The sequence below is a fragment of the Hakea prostrata genome, chromosome 3, assembly GCF_041222555.1.
Source record: "Hakea prostrata isolate BN-2017 chromosome 3, UWA_Hpros_2, whole genome shotgun sequence".
NCBI classification, from domain to species: domain Eukaryota; kingdom Viridiplantae; phylum Streptophyta; class Magnoliopsida; order Proteales; family Proteaceae; genus Hakea; species Hakea prostrata.
In genome coordinates, this window is record NC_142602.1 from 63,771,065 (window position 1) to 63,788,938 (window position 17,874).

The 17,874-nt window shown below is 43.9% G+C and overlaps 1 pseudogene; it reads right to left on the reverse strand.

Moving 5' to 3' along the window:
- Positions 1-1,159: 1,159 nt before the first annotated feature.
- LOC149022738 (uncharacterized) lies at positions 1,160-3,133 on the reverse strand (annotated as a pseudogene).
- Between the last annotated feature and the right edge of the window lie 14,741 nt (positions 3,134-17,874).

Below are 17,874 nucleotides of genomic sequence, written 5' to 3' on the forward strand. Positions count from 1 at the left end.
TAGCTCTAGGCAAACAATTCAATCAAGAAGTCTCATCTTGTCTTCAGCCCCCCAGTTCACCCTTAGATAAGACTAATCTAGGTACCCAAAAATACCAAGAACTCAGGATCTAAGAAATATTGACCTTCTTAGACATTTCACCTTTATAAGCACATTAATTCACTTATTTCTTTAATGCACGCAATTCTAGTTCGTGCAATGTCTTGCCTCTTAAGCTTTCTAGATGGCCTATGTAACGAGTGTTGGGTCAGTTGCTCTCAAGCCAGATGGCCTTAAGGGAGTAGGTGTAGAACACCCCTCGAACTTACTTACACAAACCAACTAGGCTATAGGCCAAGACTAGACCAAAGACACCCGAACTGTTTGATGCGAGGCACGATGTTGGTGACACCGAGACCCCGTTACTAAGAAGGAGGTCTGAACTTTAAACTTCAACATACTTTTTCTTCTTCTTTTTTTTCACATTATACTTTAAATTCAATTCACATTTAAATAGTCTAAAATTGGTATCAACTTGTCACCATAAGCACAAGGCAATACAAGAAAACTAGATGGTCAAACCTTTCGGATTACCTGGAGTTCCTATTTTCCGATTCAACCTCAATCTCAAAATGTAAAACCCATTACTATTCTCTCAAGAGGGTGCTCATTACATCAGATGGAATTTCTAAAACCCTTAAGCTCTCATTTCTCATCCAAGCAAGGAATTAAAACATTTATCTCACCAAAGCCAGAAAAAATTGGGCACTTCTTATCTTTCTATCTCTGTGACAATGCTCTACCAACTATTAATGAGTCTTACTAGAGTTGATAGCCCCCCCCCCACACTTAAATTATGCAATGATCTCAGTGCATGCAAGATATATTAATTAATAAAAAAATAAAAACCATGATAGAAGCAAGTATGAGGAAAGAGTGTATCCGATGTTTGAAACCATGATAGAGCATGCAACAGTAAAACCTAACAACAAACATAGAAAAGAAGAGAAAAAGAACAATAAATAACATCTAAGCAAATGGGTTGCCTCCCATAAAGCGCTAAGTTTAGAGTCTTCAGCTAGACTCAGTGAGAGACTCATGAAGAGTCTTAAGGCAAGTCTTCTAGGTCCAACTCCTCAATAAGTTGGTCATCAGCAAGGCCATCAATATAGGGCTTTAGTCATTGGCAATTAACCCTAAAGGATTTCCCATTTAGTGGGTTACGGATCTCTATTGCATCATGGGGAAATACGTGAACAACCACATAAGGACCATCCCATCGAGATCAAAGTTTACCAGGAAATAAGCGCAATTTAGAATTAAACAACAACACTCGCCAATCAGGCGCAAAGGACTTCCAAGTAATATGTTTATCATGAAAGGCTTTGGCTCAGTCCTTATAAGTACGTGAATTATCATAAGCATCATTAGGTAATTCTTCTAATTTAGATAATTGAAGACGACGAGAAGAACTAGCGTCAGACATATCGAAGTTAAATGTCTTAATCGCCCAAAATGCCTTATGCTCTAACTCAACAGGAAGATGACAAGCTTTACCGAAGACTAAACGGTATGGTGACATACCAATAGGAGTTTTATAAGCATTCCGATAAGCCCATAACGCATCCTTTAATCTAACAGACCAATCTTTGCGGTCAGGTCTAACGGTCTTTTCTAAGATGCGCTTGATCTCACGATTAGAAACCTCCATTGGACCAGATGTCTGAGGATGGTAGGGAGTGGCAACCTTATGGGTAATGGAGTATTTCTCAACAAAGATGCAATCTGCCAATGACGGAAGTGACTACCGCCGTCATTAATAATAGCTCTAGGAAAGCCAAAGCAGCTTAAAATATGGCTATGGATGAAGGACATCACTATCTTATGATCATTGGTCCTAGTAGCTTTAACTTCCACCCATTTAGAGACATAATCAACTGCTACAAGTATGTATTCATTACCGAATGATTTAGGAAAAGGTCCCATAAAATCAATACCCCATACATCAAAAACTTCAACAACAATAATTGGGCTAAGGGGCATCATGTCTCTGCAGGAAATATTGCCAAGTTGTTGGCATCGAAGACATGTTTTACAATAAGAATGAGCATCTTTAAACAATGTAGGCCAAAAAAAACCACTCTGCAGCACCTTTTCTGCAGTCTTATTACCACTAAAGTGTCCCCCACAGGCGAGAGTATGACAAAAGGATAAAATACTCTGAATCTCACTCTCAGGGACACAACGACAAATGACCTGGTCTGAGCAATAACGAAAGAGCTCAAGATCTTCCCAGTAATAGTACTTAAGTGAGGAGAAGAAGCGGTCTTTAGCAGCCTTTTCCTAATCAGACGGAATCCTCCCCGTAACAAAATAATTAACAATATGAACATACCAAGGAGTAGATGTAGAGGATGTAGCTAATAATTTCTCATTAGGAAATGTCTCACTAATAAACTTAAAGGGGATAGAATCAAGAGGAATCTGGGATAAATGATCTGCTACAACATTCTCTGAGCCTTTCTTATCTCTAGTCTCCACGTCAAACTCTTGAAGGAGTTGAATCCAACGGATGAGCCTAGGCTTGACATCAGGCTTAGAGAGAAGGTGTCGAAGAGCTATATGATCTAAATAGATAATCACCTTTGAGCCCAAAAGATATGAACGAAACTTATCAACGGCCAAAAACCACTACTAGTAATTCCTTCTCAGTAGTTGTATAATGCATCTGAGCTTTTGAGCGGGTCTTACTAGCATAGTAAAGAACGACTAGTTTCCAATCTACCTTTTGACCCAGAATAGCACCAAGAGAAAAATCAGACACATCACACATAATCTCGAAAGGGAGATACCAATCAGGTGATTTCAATATAGGTGCTTTAGACAATAAATCTCGAAGGGTATGGAAAGCATGAAGGCATTTCTCATCAAAGATAAAAGGGGCATCTTTTGCAAGTAAATTGCATAAGGGTCTAGAAATCAAGCTGAAGTTCTTAATGAAACGCCTATAGAATCCAGTATGGCCTAAGAACGATCGGACTTGCTTAACAGAAGTGGGAGGGGGTAGTTTGGCAATAACCTCAACTTTGGTGGGATCAACCTCAATACCACGTGCGGACACTATGTGACCAAGGACAATTCCTTCTTGAACCATAAAATGGCTCTTCTCCCAACTTAAAACAAGGTTGGTCTCTACACATCTTTTAAGAACCTGTGATAACCGGTTGAGACACTCGTCAAAGGACGATCCAAAGACGGAGAAGTCATCCATGAAAAGCTCTAAGGATTGGCCAACCATATTAGAAAAGATGGCAAAAAGGCATGCGTCTAAATGCAAATGTACCAAAGGGGCAAGAGAAGGTTGTTTTCTCTTGGTCACTAGGGCAAATGGGAACTTGGTTGTAACTAGAGTAACCATCGAGAAAACAATAGTGGCTTTGCCCTGCTAGTCTCTTTTGAATATGACAAATAAATGGCAAGGGGAAGTGATCCTTTTTGGTGACTGTGTTCAACTTCTAGGAGTCGATGCAGACACGCCAACATGTAGTGGTACGAGTTGGGACGATATCACCGTGTCATTCGGAACCACAGTAATGCCAAATTTCTTAAGGACAGCCTGGGTAGACTGACCCATTCACTATCAGAGATTGGGTAGATAATTATGGCATCTAACCACTTAATCACCTCATTTTTCACCACCTCTCTCATATTAGGATTCAAACGACACTTAGGATCCCCACGAGGTTTCGCTCCATCCTCACGATATATCCAATGCATACATATAGAGGGGTCTATGCCCTTAAGATCAGCTAAGGACCAGCCAATGGCTGACTTGAATTCAGAAAGCACTCCTAAAAGTTGGTCTTCCTGCCTAGGTGATAGATCAGAAGAAATAATGACAGGCAATGTTTCATGTTTTCCTAAGAATGCATACTTTAGATTGGAAGGGAGAGGTTTAAGTTCCAACTTAGGGGGAGATATGAGGGATGAGGGTTGGGGAGATGTAGCTAATGGAGGTAGAGGCTCAAATCTATTTGTAAATAGTGGCTGCTCCAAAGGAGTGGAAGAGTCCAACAATGTGTTGACTTCCTCAATATTCAAGTCAGATTCTCCAAATGTCAAGTAATGTTGTAGGGGATCATCAATAAGCATGTTTGGAGTACAATCAGCCACTACCTCATCAATAAGGTTCATCGCAAATCACTCTTCATCTCTATTTAGGCTTAAGGATGCATTGAAGATGTTGACTCTAAGTTTCTTATTCCCAAATGATATGTCCATGACACCCGATCTACAATTGATGCAAGCATTCGCAGTGGCTAAAAAGGGTCGTCCAAGAATGATGGTGGTAACTTATTGGTAGTTGTATTGTCCATATCTAGGATCAGAAAATCAACAGGAAAATATAGATCCTCAACCTTTACCAAATTGTTTTCAATTAGTGCACCGGGTCGTTTGATTGAACGGTTAGCTAATTGTAGAATCACATCAGTGGGTGTCACACCACACCCAGCCGGATCCGGTCATACCCGAATACCTGTGGGGGTGATACACCACAAGATCTAGGTTCAGTAACAAATCCACACAAAACATGATATAGCATAATTAAATGGACAAGAATAAATCAAGTTTATCATATTAAGTAATCAAAACCGAAATAATGGTTACAATCATCCGTTACTTCAAAATAAAAATATAATATTAGAGTTTTGAAAAGAAAAGAGAGTAATTTTCATCGTAGCAGAAAACCTAACTAAACTAGTTCTCTAATGGAATCCCACCCAAAATAACAGTCTTGACACTTGCATGAAGCTTCGTGTGCATCCACTTCTTCTTCGGTCACTCCTTCAAGAAGATATGTTGGCAACGCATCCTCCATTTGGAAGAAGTCCTCATAACCTCTAGTGTAATCTAATAGAAAAAGACATATAAAAGGACTGAGTTCAAAGAACTCAGTGTAGTAACACCATCGCTTCATATCTTCATACAACTTCCATGTCATCATTCATAAGACAAACATGCATTTAATAATATAAATAAACAAATGCAAAGTGATGATATGAGATTCCTAACTCTATAATGTAGTCTCTAAAGTAGACACGCGTTAAGTCATACACCAGTCTTCTTTGGGCGGTCTCATCACTCTTTCCTCACGGCACTCAAGCACGTCTGTTGGGTTCTCCACGGCTGTTGGGTAAAGTCTCATCGAGCCATGGTTGGGGATTAAGTCACTACTCTCTCACATTACCATTGGTATAAGATCTAGCGTGTGTCAAGGACAAACCTAAGCTCAGTGCAGGGTCATACAGTCTCGTACTACAATGGTCTGGATATATTCCCTCACGCCTAGTGCTCTGTTGGTTCAATACCTTCCCACCTATGAATGTTATCCTCAACAGGAGGCATCTGTTGGATCACATCCCTTAACCCAGTGGTCATCCACATAGAATAGACAGGATGATCTCCATGTCCTCTCACGGGTCATTTCACCGGTCTTAAGTGCCCATGAGCCCTTATCTATTATATGCAACCCTACCTCTCTATGATGATAGTGGGCCTGCTCGATACAGGACCCAGCCACTACCATCACGGGTTAACTGGCTTCAATACCCTTGCCGAAAGGGTAGTAGTACTCAAGAGGTCACATAGCCCAACATTTCTAGACATGCCCTAAATATGTCAACTAGTAATTAGGGAAAGCGCCAAGGGCACCATAGGAATGTGTCCCATACTGCCTCCTCTGGTATCCTATGGTAGAAATGCCAAAAGGGCATTCCCCATTCCCCAACCACAACTAAGCAATCACATAACTAGGGCGATGGACAAACCCACAGCCCAAGCAGAAAATACAAGTTAGAGGAAATAATAATATTTCTCCTCTCCCTTCACATACATTCACATTCCATATCATAACAACATTAATAGATTTCAAAGCAAGGAGCAACATCATAAGTAATAATGATAAACATAAATTATGGCAATTCATATTTAACAAAAGATATAAAATAACAATAATCAATTAAATATAATGGGATTGGTTATTCCTCACCTTCCACTTGATTCTTTTCTCCAAAGATCATTAATTCCTTCTCACAAATTAGTGAGTAAAGATATATTAACCTATTCATGCAAGAAAAATAATTATCAAATATTAGAGCCAATTTGGGTTTCAAAGGATATCTTAAAATCTTCCCACGAAAACCCAAATCTAAAAACTAGGTTAAAAAGGGTAGTTCTCAACCTCACTAATGAATGGTCTCTAATTCGCCACTAATTCGAAGTCTATAACGAGACAAAACTTTGGAAAATTCTAATTGGCAACAAAAAGATCCTACGGGTACCTTCAATTTGATTAAATTTGACCCATCTCAAAAAGCCCCAAATTTGGCTCTCATAATTCACCCGTGGGTGACCCAGAGAGTCAAAATGCGTTAACCTTAGCATTGAATCTTACCATTACTCCCATACTCAAGGGAAACATTAATATAAGAAAATCTAAGCATCTTGGATACCTATCATTATTCCCTTTCACAGATCCCTCAAAAGAAGAGAAGAGAAATTACTTCCAAAACTAGGAAGGGACATTAATACAAGAAAGGAAAGCAACCAAGATACCTAAAAACCTTCCCTTTCAAGATCTCCATGAAAGAAGAGAAGATAAACTCTCACCAACTATGATTAAAGAGAAGGGTTAAAGGGTTAAAGAAAACTAACCTTTCCTAGTGATTTTGCGAAGATTCGGATTATAAGAACCTTCGGAAGAATGGAAGTCGCTTCTCTCTTTCGTTTCTCCTTTTCTCCAAAGCCTCCGCCTCTTTCTAGCCTCCAAAAATGCATTTATGGATGAGATAAAACATAAATAGGGTTTAAAATTCCAATTTTGCCCTTAAATAGAAAATGAGATGGGGGTTGGTTCACCCAAACGGCCCAAACTTTCAGCCCATGGTTGGACCCCAAACGAACTCTGATTTTGATGATTTTTGGCTCGTTGGAAAGGCTTTTTGACGATCTTCGATTTGATACCTTATTTGCATCAATCAAATTTTCCATCACCGATATATGGACGTTCCAAGATCACTCTTTTTACACTATCGGGATTAATCTTCTCTCTTCACTTAAACTCTAGGAGAGTTTTTGAGTCATTATAAGGGTCATCTACCAACATTGGTTCAATTTCCAATCCTTCGGGCTCGAATTGAATGGTCCACGATTGTCGCCGAATCAAGGCGCAGGTTCTCGGTCTTGAAACCACGGGTTAAAGGGGTAGAAATCTGGGGGATTTCACAGTGGGTTTCAAATCTCCTAGACCAAACCCATCATAAACTGAACCGGGTAAAATATTCACACTGGCTCCCAAATCAAGCCATCCTTTGCTTATGGATAGATCTTCAATGACACAAGAAATTAAAGGTGTTCCTAGATCTCTACGTTTAGGGGGCATTTGGTTAGAAATTACCAAGCTGACTTGTTCAGTTAGGTGCACAGTTTTAGGAGTCTGAGTTTTCAACTTACGTTTTTGGGTGCATAAATCTTTTAAGAATTTATCATAAGCTGGGACTTGCTTGATAGCATCCAATAGTGGAAGATTGATACGAACTTGTTGGAATAAGTCAACCATCTCTTACATCTTAGCATTCTTTCAAGAATCTGGAATTGAGGACTCAAGAGCTTCAAGGAAGGGGGGTTTTGGAGTGTAAGACTCAGGAGTAAGACCCTCGACAACTGGAATGTGCAACCCTTTACAAGGAAATTGATGGGGAATACTCACAGGTGGTGTCTCTTTACTAGGCTTGTGCGCATCATCACCATTCTCATGGGTCAAATTGACCTCTTCTCGTCTCTCAAAATCAATGGGCAATGGCTTAGGAATGGACAAAGGTGAATAATATTCCTTCCCACTATGTGTCACAACAAAAACTGCTTGGACTTGCTCTTTCCCAAACCCAATTTGATGATTAGGGTTATTTATTGGTTTTAATAGGCAACTAGCCAACCTCCCTCATACTGATGGCATCATCTAGTTGACCAAGTTGGGTTTCTAATTTGTTAATGGATTGAGAATGAGAATGTAAAAAACATGTGAAGCGGTGCGAAGAGAGAGAACGTCTGCAGCAAGCAAATCGCCTTTTGCAACTTTGACTGAAACGCGGTTCCTCTCCTCCCTAAGCACAAACTCCATAGAATTTCCTTGGCTCCTAATGTGTCCTCATCTGGAGATAGAGCAGCGTAAAGCGACAAATTATACAGACCTCTCCTCTCCCAACTCCTTGAAAACGGTAAGCTTTCCTTTCCATTTTAGGTGTGCAAATATCTGTAGTTTTTTTTTCCCATTTCCCCTATTTTTTCGACGAATCAAACTTCTCCCGCTGGAACGGAACTGCCTGAATCCTGGTCTTACTTGCTCTCTATACAAGTTCATGAAGACTCCTCTTCGTCACCAACTCAAATCCAAAGCACCCTATAAGCACCGCCCTGCATTTTTCAGTGGCAGAATATTTTTTTTGGCTACACGTAGACTTTACAACTACAGATGGGCTCATATCTGCATCTTCTCTTAAGCGGTTGTTACGATTACTGAGGACTTAAAACAAATAGCCAATTCGAGGTTGGCGCCTCCTTAGAGAAAGAGAATAGAAACAAGAAGATTGTTCATTCATATCCCTTCCTACCGATTACATGGCTCTTATAGGCCTCTCTGTCTAGTTGCCCTAATTCTTTCTGGTTCAATTACAAAACTCCTTTTCTCATATCAACGGGTATCTTCCCTGAATCCCTAAACAAAATCCTGCAATTTGATCGGTTTCCTCTTCTCCCGGCGTGGTCTCTCTCCCATTGGTTTTGCAGACTGGGACTGGTTGAGTTTGTCGCGAGCTTCAGTCCTTGCTGCCTCTGTTGTGGTCCCAATGGTCCCTGCCTTCCCAGTTGTTGCCATGTCAGCTGCCTTCTCACCAATAGTTGAAGAGTCAACCATCCTAACATCACCCTGTCGATCTACCGAAACCTTGTCCTCAAGGTTTATGGTCGGAAATAATTGCCGGACTGTGGCCATGTTTTCCCAGGTTGTTTCTTCCGGTGGTAGGTCCTTCCATTGGATTAACACTTGACTGATGACTTGGTTGCCGCTCTTGAGTTTTCGGTGATTTAAGATGGCCAAGGGTTGTGGTGCCGTTGACGTTGCCGTTGGTTCGGGTGGTAGAGCTGGGGTCGCCGGCATCCCGACGTATTTCTTCAAGAGTGAGATATGGAAGACGGGATGGATTCTCGAGTTTTCTGGTAACTCTAGTCGATAGGCGACCTTGCCAATGCGTGCTTGTATCTGAAAGGGTCCGAAGTATCTCCGGCCTAACTTTTGATTCACGCGCAACGCCACTGTTTGTTGTCGGTATGGTCGAAGACGAACCAATACCCAATCCCCTTCCTGGAATTCCAGGTCCTTCCGTCCCTTGTCGGAAAATTGTTTCATACGTTCCTGAGCTCGATGGAGATTGGATTTCAGGGTGTGTAAAATCCGAGTCCGGTCCTGGTAACTCGAATCAATGGCTTCATTGGCGGATGCATCAGGGATATATTGTGCCAGGGTGGGAGGGCACCGGCCATAGAGGGCTTCATACGGCGTCATTCCTGCAGATGCTTGATACGATGTGTTGTACCAGAGTTCGGCCAAGGGAAGATAGCGCGCCCATGTTTTGGGGTCGTCGGCGACGTAGCAACGAAGGAACATCTCCACACACTTATTCAATGCCTCTGTCTGTCCGTCGGATTGCGGGTGATACGCGCTGCTCATTGCAAGGGTGGTTCCCTGAAGGCGGAAAAGTTCCTGCCAAAAGGTGCTAAGAAATATGGGGTCCCTGTCGCTGACGATCGATCTCGGTACTCCGTGAAGCCGAACGATTTCACTGAAGAAAACATCTGCAACCTTTTTGCTGGTTATTTGACTCGGCAAGGCGCAGAAGTGGCCGTATTTTGTCAAACGATCCACGACTGTAAGGATGATTGTTTTCCCCTGAGAGCATGGCAGAGCGGTAATGAAATCGAGAGAGATGTCTTCCCATGCTCTATCTGGTACCGGAAGAGGCTGTAGGAGTCCCGCCGGGGAGGTGGTTATGGTTTTCATCTGTTGGCAAACATGACAACTCGCAATATATTCCTTCACCTCACGACGCATCCCCTTCCAGAACAGATTAGCGGCGATCCTTTGATAAGTACGGTGGAAGCCTGCATGACCACCGATGGGTGTAGCATGGAATTCCAGGAGGAATCGTTGTCGCAGGTTGGACTTCTCCGGCAGAACCAAACGGTTGTTAAAAAATAGAATTCCATCCCTTGTGGAATACCCTGGGCCAGCTGTTGGATCTTCTTGCAACTTCACTCTCAGCGCATTGAGTTCTGCATCTTGGCTGATCTCATTTCGCAATGTATCGAGGAACTCATAAGATGGAAGTGAGAGGGCAAACAGAGTCGCCGTGTTAACAGGTTTCCGGGACAATGCGTCAGCGGCTGAATTTTCCTTTCCTGGCTTATACACAATATTGAAGGTGAACCCTAAGAGCTTAGAGAGCCAGTGTTGTTGCTCTGGTGTCTGTATGACCTGTGTGTTCAGCTCCTTCAAGCTTCGTTGATCGGTCAGTATGGTGAATGGTTGTCCAAGAAGATATTGACGCCAACGCTGTACGGCTTGTGTAACGGCATACATTTCTCGAACGTAGGTTGAAGCCAACAACATTCTGGGAGAAAGCCTCTTGCTGAAGAATGCGATTGGGCGCTTTTCTTGAGTCAGGATTGCGCCAATGCCCTCACCGGAGGCGTCCGTTTCTACGAAGAATTCCTTGGAGAAATCCGGAAGAGCCAGGACTGGTGCCGATGTCAAGGTCTGTTGTAATTTTTCAAAGGCGGATTGTGCTGCCGATGTCCAGACGAAAGCCCCTTTCTTGAGTAAATCAGTCGAGGTGCTTGCTAAATGGGCGTACCGGAGGATGAAACGACGGTAATAGCCGGTCAGTCCGAGGAATCCGCGCAATTCCTTAATATTTCGGGGAGCAGGCCATTGAAGCACGGCTTCGACTTTAGCTGGGTCGACGCTTACACCTTGGGCCGAGACGAAGTGCCCCAAGTATTCGATGGAGCAACGTCCAAAAGAGCACTTGGACCTATTTGCATATAGCTTATGGGCTCGCAACAGGCCCATCACTTCTCTTAGTTGTAATAAGTGGGAAGCCCACGTCTGACTGTAAATAAGGACATCATCAAAAAAAACTAGCACGTACCTTCTCAACATGGGCCGAAAGATGCTGTTCATAGTGGACTGAAATGTAGACGGGGCGTTGGACAGCCCAAAAGGCATCACGAGAAACTCATAATGACCTTCATGGGTTCGGAATGCTGTCTTGTGAACATCCTCGTCTCGAATCAGTATTTGGTGGTAACCGGAACGGAGGTCGAGCTTGGAGAAGAACTTGGCCCCATGTAACTCGTCGAGTAGCTCGTCCACTGTGGGTATGGGAAAACGGTCACGGATGGTCACGGCGTTGAGGGCACGGTAGTCGACACAGAATCGCCAGGTCCCATCCTTTTTTTTTACAAGGAGGACTGGTGATGAAAATGCGCTTGTACTATGTCGGATGATTCCAGAGCTCATCATATCCTTCACTAGTCGCTCAATTTCCCCCTTTTGGTAATATGGGTATCTATAGGGCCGAACGTTGACGGGTTGGGCTTGAGGCTGTAGATGGATTTGATGGGCTTGGGCCCGTTGGGGTGGAATTCCAGGAGGTAAGGTGAAGATATCTGCATATTCGGCCAGCAGGCCTTGTACTTCATCTGGTTCGTCTGCCCCGGCTCGGTCGCCCGATTTGTTCACCATCTCTAAATGGAAGTAGCCAGCCACCGAATCGGTGCTTTGAAGTCTCCTCATTTCCCCAAATTGCAGCTGCGCTGGTTCTCTAAAGTTTTCGCCGTGGAGGGTGATGACTTCGTCGCCGGTGTTAAACGTCAGGGTCAGTTGCTTGTAATCAAACACCACCGGCCCCAGTGTGGCTAGCCATTGAACGCCCAATACCAGATCCGCACCGAATAATGGCAGCGTATATGCATCAATGGAGATCGAACAGGATGGAAGCGCCACTGATAAGGCACTAATCTTCCCTTCACTCCTGATTCGGTTTCCGCTCCCCACCAACACCGTCATTTCCGGGACGTCCTCCACTGGGATACCTAGGTGCTTTGCTATCCGGCTCTGTAGGAAGTTGTGGGTGCTTCCACCGTCGACCAAAATTTGAATCGGTTTTCCCTTGATCCGCCCTGTAAATCGAAGCGTCGTTGGTGATGGTTCTCCAGTAAACGACAGATATGTAATCCCGGCGGGGTGGTCCATCACTTCTGATGATGAATCTAGTCGTTCCCCTTCCGCCGCTGCTGTTTCAAGTTCTGTAATGGCGGGCTCGTCTTCACCGTCATATTCCAGCAAGAACAACTGTTTCTGTTTGCAGCGATGCCCCGGGTTGTACTTCTCATCGCAGTTGTAGCATAAGCCCTTGTCGCGTCGTTGCTGCATCTCAGCTGGGGAAAGTCGTTTAATGGGGATCCTGGGTGGTAGAGGTGGTGTTATAATGGGCGGTGCAGCAAGTAACGGCGGGGTTTTGTTCTGGAAGGGTCGTGAGGCTCGGCGCGACTCCACTATCTTGGCTTCTTGCAATCGGGCGAGCGCTACCGCTTCGGTTAGCGTCGAAGGTCGGAACGCCACCACTTCGTTGCGTATGTCAACCCTGAGTCCCGCAATGAAGCAGCTAACTAGGAATTCTGGTGGTAGCGTGTAGACGCGGTTGGCCAACCTCTCAAATTTGGTCTGGTAATCTTCCACCGTTGAGGTTTGGTTCAGCTTAACCAATGCTGCCTGCGGATCGTCGAACTCCGTCGGACCGAAACGCACTTCTAGCGCCTTGGTGAAATCTTGCCACGTCGTGAACATCGACGCGCGGTGCATCCACTGATACCATTGTAGTGCCGGCCCATCCATGTGTACCGATGAGACCAAGAGTCTTTGTTCATTGTTGGTGTGGTGGTACTCAAAGAACTGATTCGCCTTGAAGATCCAGCCAAGGGGGTCCTCTCCAATGAATCTGGGAAACTCGAGCCTTAAGGTGCGCGTCTGAATAGGGTTGCTGGTAGTCGGCAATGATTGATGAGTGAACGGGGTAGCCACTGGAAGAGGGGTATTATTCCTCGATGTTGAGGAGATTCCAGAGACTGGCCGGGTTTCCGCCTGAGCAGTGAGCAGACGCAGGGGTTTGTTCCATTCGTCCCTCCAGTGTGGTGAACCTGACCGATAGCTCCTTGGAAGAGTTCTGTTGTTCTGTTATGGCTTCCTGGAGAACGTCCATCTTCCCTTGAACCGATGTCTGCATGGTCTCAATGCGGCCGTTGTGCTCGTTCATTGTCTCCTTCAACAGCTTGACGGTCTCGTCCAGCTGGCGTAGCCTGGTGTTCTCCGCCATCGCTTGAGTTCAACTCTCAACGAAAGCACCAATTGTTACGATTACTGAGGACTTAAAACAAATAGCCAATTCGAGGTTGGCGCCTCCTTAGAGAAAGAGAATAGAAACAAGAAGATTGTTCATTCATATCCCTTCCTACCGATTACATGGCTCTTATAGGCCTCTCTGTCTAGTTGCCCTAATTCTTTCTGGTTCAATTACAAAACTCCTTTTCTCATATCAACGGGTATCTTCCCTGAATCCCTAAACAAAATCCTGCAATTTGATCGGTTTCCTCTTCTCCCGGCGTGGTCTCTCTCCCATTGGTTTTGCAGACTGGGACTGGTTGAGTTTGTCGCGAGCTTCAGTCCTTGCTGCCTCTGCTGTGGTCCCAATGGTCCCTGCCTTCCCAGTTGTTGCCATGTCAGCTGCCTTCTCACCAATAGTTGAAGAGTCAACCATCCTAACATCGGTTCTCAGCACCGTCTGCTATAGGCTTCAAATCCTAAAATCCTAGGTACTTAGCCTTGCTTACTTGCACCTAGAACTATGCGATTGAGCTTACACATCAGCTTCAGCTTCGGCAGAATCAGATCGGTGTCAACTGCTTCTGCCGGATTTTTTTTTTTTTTTTTTTTTTGGATGTTTATATACCCTTCCCTGTCTGTTGTGGTTTCCTCATTGTCTGAATTGAAATTTGGGAGTGGAGCTATGTGCGTTCACAGAATGTTCTACCTCAATGTCTTCCTTTTGTGGTTCGGTGAGACTTCTGGCATGGCCTCTGAAAATCATTCTACAAGAGCTACTAACTTGGTTCCAAATGCTGACACTCTTTCCTGCGATTTTGCACAGAAGTTGAAGCTTCCAGTTCGTTCACCTTCCACTATCCATCTCAACAGGGAAGCTTGCAGCTATTCACCATGGATTTAGATACTTTGTTATAGGCTGGGTTCCTGATGTGACGAATGTTAATACCTATGATCTGCAATTACTTGCCAATAAAGCATGGAAATCTACAACAATTAAGGTTGAAGATTACTTTGTTGTTGAGGGTGCCACAGATCGGTTTATCCTGAAGCTCACCTCTGCTTGCGATGTTCACTGTTTAGTATTTTCACAACCCTGGCTCTACAAAGGCCAACATATCATCTTTATGCAGCCGTGGGATCCGTCAGTTCTAGCAGCCTTAGTGCCATTCACCTATGGCATCATGTGGGTTCAGCTTATTAATATGAATTGGCTTTACTTCGATATGGAAATCTTGCAGTCGGTGTTTTTGCAAGTTGGTCATGTGATTGAAATAGAATGCCTGTCAGGCTCTTTGACCAGCTATTCCCCGACCGCCCGCGTAGTCATTGATCTTTGCTTGGATCTCCCAACCACAATCAAGGTTACTGCAGCACACAACCCCCCGGGGCTCCTTCATTTTGCTTATGAATATCGGCCGGCCTCGCTATGCCCTTACTGTTTCCGCATAAGCCATAGGGGTATGAATTGTTCACTTCATGAAAATCCCCATTACACACAGGTGATTGTGACTATGGCTTTACGTGAGGCTGCGGACCCAACATATCTACCCCGTCTTGCCACACCTATCAAATAGTAGGGTTCAATCAACGATGTGGCCCACTTATATAAAGATGTGTTCTTCAGAGGGCTTACACATGAACATATAGCTTCCTCATCCACTTCCTCGCAAACAAATGGATTTGGATCTTATTTGAAGCTTTTACATGTTAGCCTACCTTTTCCAACATTTGATTCCTCGTGAGTTGGAAGCTTGTTACCTCTCTCAGGACAGCCTCTTCAAAATTTCCAACTCCAGCATGGGCGAAGATGACCCTTCTGGTAATCAAAGCGTATTGGGTATAGATGGAATGGATATGCATCATCTCACTCCGGCCCCTGATCCACAGCCTCATCCTGAGCAAGTGGACTCCACCACCCTCTTCACCACAGGCTTCCCCGCACCTCCTGTTTCAACCCAGTCCACTGAAAGGTAGTAGGATCTCTTGTTTTCTACTATTTCTATTCACCTTCCACGCATTGTTGACCCCACCCAGAACCTCTCCCACCCTCTTCCATGGTTTCCCCTCTACCCAAGATCCTTCCCAGCAAATGACAATTCATACTCATAGAGTTGGATCATATTGACCTGAGGTGCACAAAAGCTTTAGAAACTATTGCTTTTAAGAAAATGAAGGCATCTGTGACAGAAGCTATTGACTTTCCCTCTAAGGCTGGGATGGCTGGTCAGATTCAGCCATCCCAGAAGACATGATACAATTTAACCTAAATTGTCGAGGGATTGGTCACCCTTCAACACAATCAGAGCTGCAAGGTTTACTTCATAATATCAGACCATCTTTTTGTTTTTGTGTGAAGTCAAGTCATCTAGAGTCCAACCCCACCTTTTATGTAAAAAATGGGCTTTTCTAGTTTCTTGTTCTTCCCCCCCCCCCCCCCAGGGTAGGGCTGGTGGTCTACTGTTGTTCTAGGATTCCTCTATAGTTGTTGATGTAATCTGGTAGTCTTACTTGTGCATGCATGTAGTTTTGACATATGAATCAAAGAACTAGTAGCAAACTTTTGTTTATCTACAGCCTTCACTCTCTCAACAATGCCAACAATGGGAAACACTTTATTAGTTGGGCTTTTTTGTGGATATGCCTTGGATTCTCAATGGGGTCTAGAATCGGTATACAGTGGTCACTGATAAGCATGGAGGTGCTCCTCTTTCCTAGAACGATATTGCACCTTTCTCCGACTTCATTTCCACGTTTCATTTACATAAGGCACCTACCTATGGAATTCAACATACCTGGTCCAATAAACAATCAGGGATACATAGAGTCGAGGGGACCCTTGATCGGTTCAACCTTAATAATGCTTGGTTGACAATCTTCTCGGATGCAAAAGTGCACCAGTTACCTTTCTCACATTCCGACCATGCGCTGCTGGTTTTGTATATTGAACCGCCGCTCTCTTGCGGGCCCAAACCCTTCCGGTTTGAACACTTTTGGATACATGAACAATCATATCCAAGTTTGGGGGAATCGAATTGGTATGCGAATCCAACACACACCAATGCATCACGGGTTGTTGCCACAACTCAACAACTTAAGACCTGCTCTTATTTCCTGGAATAAAAGAGTGGTCAAAAATTTAGAATTACACAAACGACACATCAAGGAGGACATCAATCGCCATTACGGCTTACCCGCTCATTCCAGGCCCTTTGAATGGTACACCACTGAAACACTTCTTTGGGAATCCCATAAGAAAATCCTCCATTAAATTCAGCTTAAGTGGGAACAAAAATCACGAATTCATTGGAATACTTGTGGGGACCGCAATACTAGGTTTTTCCATCTGACTACTTTGAAAAGGCAATCTAGAAATTGATCCGATCACTAACACATCGAGGCCTTAGTATAACAGATCCAAAGCCCTTAACTCAAGCCTTTCAGTAGCATTTTCAGCAGCTCTTCTCCACCACTCACACGGTATGCCTTGAGGCTTACTTTTCTCCCATTCAGGGTAGGGTAACCGATGAGGACAAAGCTTTCCTTCTTCAACCTGTTACAGCAGCTGAGATTAAAGAAGTTGTATTTGGATCCAATGGACTCAAATCCCCAAGTCCGAATGGCTTCCCCGGTGTCTTCTATCAACACTCTTGGAGTTCATCTCTAGTGACATTTGCAGTATGATTACCGAATTTTTCATGAATACACATCTCCATTCCGATGTCAATCATACTTTCATCGCACTGATCCCGAAAGTTGATACCCCTGACATTGTAGGAAATTTTTGGCCTATCAGTTTGTGCAATGACCTACAAAATCATCTCAAAAATCTTGGTGAAAAAGCTTAAATAGATCATGTAGTTCCAACAGAATGGCTTTGTCAAAGGCAAGCATATTCAGGACAATATTCTTATTGCCCATGAGTTAATGCACAAAATCCACTCTCATAAGAAACGGAAGAAAGGTATTATGGCGGTCAAGCTGGACATGAGCAAAGCATATGATCGCTTAGAATGGAACTTTATTGCCTCCACTTTGCACAACTTTGGCTTCCCTCCTCGTTGGATTGAGTGGGTCATGAAGTGTGTTACGACCACCCAACTTTTGGTCTTAGTTAACAGTCCCCCATGCAGCCCTTCTCCCTGTCTTGGGGCCTCCGGGAAGGCGATCTCTTATCTTCCTATCTCTTTGTTCTTTGTGCGGAAGTTCTGACGTCCCATTTGGAAATTGCCCTTCATCGTAAAAAGCTCCGAGGCATTCAGCTCTCTCGAGGAGCTAAGCGTTTATCCCACCTAGCCTTTGCTGATGATTTAATTATGTTTGGTCAAGCCACCAAATCAGAGGCTCGGACTTTTCATCGGGTCCTGGAGGACTACTTTCGTTATTCAAGACAGCAACTC